The sequence below is a fragment of the Amia ocellicauda genome, chromosome 17 (genome assembly GCF_036373705.1).
Source record: "Amia ocellicauda isolate fAmiCal2 chromosome 17, fAmiCal2.hap1, whole genome shotgun sequence".
Taxonomy (NCBI): Eukaryota; Metazoa; Chordata; class Actinopteri; order Amiiformes; family Amiidae; genus Amia; species Amia ocellicauda.
The window spans coordinates 24,844,497-24,850,496 of record NC_089866.1 but is presented as its reverse complement, the minus strand read 5'-3'; the positions used below and the strand labels follow the sequence as shown (position 1 = coordinate 24,850,496).

Here is a 6,000-nt window from a genome sequence, read left to right as displayed (position 1 = left end):
CTACAAGTGGTCAGTTTTTCAGAACTGGTGCAAGGCAAGTGGACCCTGTGAGGTGTCCCATGGCAACCATACTATGATATTAACCTATCGTTGTGGCCGTTACCACATATTTTCTTGTATGTTAATGTAACCTTGTATGTTATTTCAATTTTCACAGTGTTTAATCTGGCCATGGAAGACCTCTGTCTGCAGTCCAGAATACAGCCGATCGCCTGTTAGGATAACGTTTGCAAATTCCAGTATTATTTTGTCTCCGGGTTTTTAACTTTAAAATAATTCCTCTAGGATGTAGATCACACGTCTGATTTGGTCATTTACTTCTTCTATGTCCTGCCTTCAATAAAGAGTAAACAACACAATCAAACACGTGATGTATGTCCTGCCTTCTAAAGGCAGGTAACCATTCAGAGGTATCATACTGTTTTGCCCCTGCTGGTTTCCAAAAACTCAACTGGGTGCTGGAAGATTGCTGACCAGACCCAGCCCACATCATGGGAGGGATCATTACCGACCCTGTAATCAGCCTGCCCTAATCAGGCAATAATTGCACTGTAGGCTAACAGGGGAGAATTACATGGCACCTGCAGCCAATGCAATATGTGTGTTTCTTCCCCAGCCCCACCATTTAAGTAGGTTTTTTTGTTTGCCAAAGGTGGGTGGTGGTTGGTGAGAGAGGAGAATTTCAGGGCCTGGAGATTTGTTTTTATTTGTGTTTATTTTCCCCTTTTGTTTTGAGGAGAGACTGGATGCAACTTTTGACCAGTTTTTTTTAGTTTTATTTAGTTTTGTAATGTTCCCGAGCTTTTGTCAATGAATAAAGACAAATACACAATAAAACAAGTTGCAATTCTTTCAACTGTTTGCCTCCACTTTGTTCTGCCCTGGAAACTGTACTTGCAGCATGATAGATCACAATATATATATATTTGACTTACAACCCCTGCTCACGGATAACAACTTAAGACACATATTTTCCTCTTTGCCGTGAAATCGTCTATAGTTACAGCCGTGTAAGGCAGAGAATCACAGGCACCTTAATGGAGAACTGAACTCACCTTGATGGTTAAAGTGGCCTATTTGGATGTGATGGGAAACCTGGGGAAGAAAATAGCAGCAGAACTGAACTGGCACATATTCATGGTCACAATATTTGTTAATGTCTGCTCTTCTACATCTGGACCCAGCTGGAGCTGAAGGCACCAAATACCTGGGTGTGTCTATCCCCAATGAAGGATACATCTCTACACTGTGTGCATTCCCTCCTCTTGGAGGGTGTGAGCCTATGTATTGAAAACAAAAAACATGATGTACCTGCAGAGAATTCATAGGAAAAACAAAAAAATTGACAATTATAATTCCCTTTGGCCACTGAGTGTCATTGTAGTATAATCCATTTATATTTTAATTGGTTCTGAATGTTGTTTCACATGGCCTGGACAAAATTTGAATTGTCCAAGAGACTAAATGATAGAGTTCACTTACACGTTCCTTCCACGCCGATGAAAAAGCTTAATTTCACCCACAATATTGGAATGAAACACATCCGTCTGTCTATCTATCTATCTAGCTATCTATCTACTGTGCTAGATTCAAAGCAGGCATTACTTGACTTTCAGAATCAATGCAAATGTGATGTAGTCATAGGTGGTATAGGTTTCATCATGATCATTAATTTTATTTGACTTTCCTACAGAGGTGGTTCACTTGTTTTAAATAATAAAAATGTCTATAACAGAGAGGTTTAATTCAGTTTTAGCATATAAGCACTGTGTTTCTCTCTGGTTGTCCTTGACGCTTTTTCTGTGTCAATATTACACTAACACCTGGACAAAACAATCAAATACATTTGTTGCTAGTGTTTACAAAATTAAATATTATAATTTCTCTATCTCTGTTATAACAATTCTATTTACCATTTAGATTTATTAATAAAACATCACAGTTCTAAATGTGTTGTATGATAATACATTTTGTAAAGCTTTCAACTTATGTTATCAAAATGAAATTAGTACTGAATTCTTCATATAAGTACCTGAATCAGCATTGTGTGCATTTGGGCACAGTTTCCTATTGTAAAACAAAATTTGTCGTTAAATTGTGGCCACACATTTTGAACAGTAAAAAGATTAGATGAGTATTTCATGAACTCTTGCTCTCCCAGTGATTTCATTATTGTGTTCCCCGGCAATGTTATCAGGTGGAAAATCAAAAGTACTGTTGTTGTTTTTTCACGAAATGATCACATATCACATAGTCTTCTACAAATAAAGAATTATAAACCACAGAACCCAGTAATATGTTACGCTGCTGTAGTTTGTGGTCTGACACTTCGCTGTATGCGGCTCTCTGCACAGAGACTTTCCACTCCCTTACCTTACAGCATTTTGTTCCATTGAGTATTGGTGCTAACTCTTAACACTGTATTTTCCTATTCGTTATACGAAGCTCTGGTAGTGTTTAACAATGCAGGCCCATTTGCTGTTCTCCTTCACAGTCCTATTTCTCAAGCTACATACACTCTCATTCTGGCCTGGACATTTTGGAGCAATTGGAAACCAGTTTTTCCTCAAGAGTGTCCAGCTGTTGGTATTTGACCTTGGCAAACACAACAGTAATGTTGCCCAGAACAAGAATGATCTTTTCTTGAATATGTTCATTTCTATTTTTTTTTAATTAATATTTATTTACTTGGTACAGAACTATAATTTGTGCTCATATGTAATGCCATAGCTGGAGCATTTCAAATTTTACCAGCTAAACCAAAATGGGTACGGTAACTGGGAAACCATATAACGGCTTTTAAAAACAACAAAGACCAGAAAGGAAGTTATAGGGTTAACAGTCACAGTGAATTTCCCTTTTGATTATTGTAAGTTGCCAGACATGTCTAAATAAACACATTAGGTTATATAAATAAAAATATACAATTGTTTAGGGACACATTATGAGGGGTTACATAACATGACCTCTATAAAATGGTATTATAGTTCACAGAAAAGTGGTATTTTGCTGCAAAGAACAGATAGCTGCTAGGTATGGTAGCGTTCATAGACCAACAGGTGGCACTATATGGCAAAATGTAAAAAATGAACGCCCCTGTATTGTGGCAAGGCAGGATAGGGAAGCTGGAGTGGTATGTCATTAATTAAAAGAAAATAACATGAACTACACACATCAAAGCAATACAAAAAAAGTCAAGATGCATTTTATTGTTTAGAATGTTATGAATTAGTAATTTATTATCACTCTGATGATTGGCCTGAATTGTATTTGATTTTTTTTTTTTTTTTGCCAGTGGACCTAAGGGAAGCTGAGCTGACCAGCTATAGCATCTGAATAAGTTCAGTCAGTTGCATTGATGTACAGGAAAGACAAAAACACTTACATGTTGTTACAGGAGGCAGAAGAGCACATGCTTACGTTCATTATGTGGCGGGCTTTTAATGTTCATGCTTCTGACGTTCTTGTAATTTAAAAATCACTTCATCAACTGCAGTTGCACTGGGCAGTACTTATTAGGCGCATCTTTGACTCCACACTTTGTAGTATACTACCAATAATCCTACAACCTTGTTTTGGAGCCGAATAAACAGCTACAGCTACTATGTTTGACTATTTTACCGACTGCCTTTTAATTAGTTTTAATTGTAAACACTTTCCCCAGGCCTGGTTTTGCTTTCACTATTAAACTGGTGTCTCAGCTCCATGTATTGCCACCCTCTCTACACTATGCAATGTCTGAACTATTCACCTTTTTAAGAGTCCCTTGCGATGGTCTATTTGAATAAGGCCTTTCGGATACTATGTAACACTTGGTTTCAGGTTTTCGCAGCTGCTAGAAGAAGCCCATTTCGTTTGATTTCAGAGTCGTACAGATAGGGGTCACCTTCGCGCACTTTTGAGTTTCCTTTCTCGCAATTCAAGTTCAGAGAAAAACGCCTTACTCTTTCTAGTAATTCACCGTGTTTCTCATTTCCAGAGTCCACGGCTGAAGTCTGTCTGAGCCGCGGCGGGGTGCGGAAAGTCGCTGTGCGAGGATACAGGAGGCGAAAGCGGCTGCCGAAGCATTGGGTTTCGCTACAGATATGTCTCGGGTGCCCTTGGAGGAATTAAGAAGAAAACAACGACCGAAGGGAAAAAAGTAAAAACCAAAGTGACAACTGATACCGGAGAAATGACAACACCGTGCAGTTTTGCTTCGCTGTTTTCTAAGAAACATGTTCAATTGGTTTCAGCCGGGGCACATTTTTGACAGCGGAAATGATGAGAGTTCAGCATTTTTTTTTTTCCGCGCCTTGGTTTCCTTCCTGAAACTTTGCAAAGGTTTGTATGTCTCCCAACATGAGAAAGAAACAGACATACATCTACTCTTGCAGGTAAGGGATTAAAGTTGTGTGTTTTTTTTTTTTTTTTTTTTTTTAAAGAATAGGGTCACGTCAAAGCTGTGGCGTACTTTATTGCAGTCTTTATTTCAGTTTAAAAGGGAGACGCGTTGGAGTTTGAAATATTTGCCTTTGAGAGGACTCGTGTGCAGTTGCGATGTTTTCTTCCACAGTCATTGGCGAATTGAAACAATATGCTATTTTGTATCTTTGCATTTCTCTGATTTAAAGAAAACAAACAAAACTGATGGAAAGTATAGAAAAAGCGTATAAACTTGTTGGAAGTCGACGGCTGCACATGTGCTTGAAGGACCATTTAATTTTACTAGTATACCTCCATTGTGCAATATACAATTATACCCGAAAGTATAACCAGGAACGATATGGGTATGGAAATGCGTCACCTATAAATATATAGTAATAAAAATAACCTAATTTTAATCTCTCTTTTTTGAGGACTTGTGGGTTTTGACATGTTTGTTTAAAGCTATATTCAGATGGTAACGGGTTGTGCATCAGACGTGCTTGTTTATTGTCCAGTTCAATGTCTGGGGCATTTAATTCTGCGCACATAGACAGCTATGACAGAAACTTTATTTCTTTATTTCTTTACTCAACTGGTAAACTGAAGGGAATGTGAAATTGACTGGTATACTGCTAGAATATAGCAAATTTTAGTGAGCTGGTTAATGTTACAACAAACTTATCACTAGTCAGTTATGGCTTTCTGTTTTATTAGGGGTTTAAAAATATATATATACAAAGTTACATTTTTGTGCTGAGTTTTATCACTGCGTTTAAACTTTGAAGCCACTGAATGGAATCAATAAACATTAAACCAATTAACCTATCAATTCTATACAAATCAGTATTGCTGTACTGCATTTATTTGTTGTTACTATATTTGTTTTTAGAAACAATTGACAATTGATATTAATTTATTTCAATGTGCAAGTTTATGTATATCCCATTTCTCGGCAAGCTTGTATTTCCAGCACACTCAGGAGCAACGATTCAATTCAGATGAAGCTGGGATGGTTCTGGTTGTAATTAAAATGAAAACACAGCTGTACTTTTTAAGTCCCAACAAGAAACATTGAACTTTTGTAGTTCTTTTAATAGAAATGGCTTGTTTGGAGAAACTTTAACTATCTGCGTGTTTTGTGCTTAACTGAAAGATTAAACTTGAATTGGATATTTCATTCTCTTTTTACTGCCGTGAGAAAATGACATAGGCCAACATGCCAAACACCAGTGGATTGATAGTGAAAAGGGAAAAAAAACAATTGAGATTTAACCCTTTGGATTTGTACAGACATCTCTGAATCCCTCCTGTGTCCCTTACAGAAACTTCGGCTTTTCAGAAATAGCCAAGAGGAGAAGCCTTCAGTTAGAAGGAAGGTGCTTTACATATCATACTAGTTGTTGGGTGCTACTGTATCAGGAATAATACAGATAATTCCTATGAATTTATCTGAATGATTGGACCGTTTTATCATTTTATTTTGAGTGAGCATTGCGCAACGTGCACATTTCATAACCATACCATCTACCACTCCACGGCTGTCATTTGTGGTGTGGAGATATGTAGTTTGAGAGAGGGGACAGACTTACATCA

The 6,000-nt window shown here is 37.5% G+C and overlaps 1 protein-coding gene across 1 annotated transcript in view; it reads left to right on the top strand.

Annotated features, from left to right (window-relative positions):
• The first annotated feature begins 4,265 nt into the window (after nt 1-4,265).
• The window catches only part of sh2b3 (SH2B adaptor protein 3), a 59,836-nt gene continuing 58,101 nt past the window's right edge, over nt 4,266-6,000 (top strand). Inside the window, exon 1 of the mRNA XM_066689697.1 lies at nt 4,266-4,376. The gene's annotated coding sequence lies outside the window, so the exon portion shown is untranslated. The remainder of the gene's footprint in view (nt 4,377-6,000) is intronic.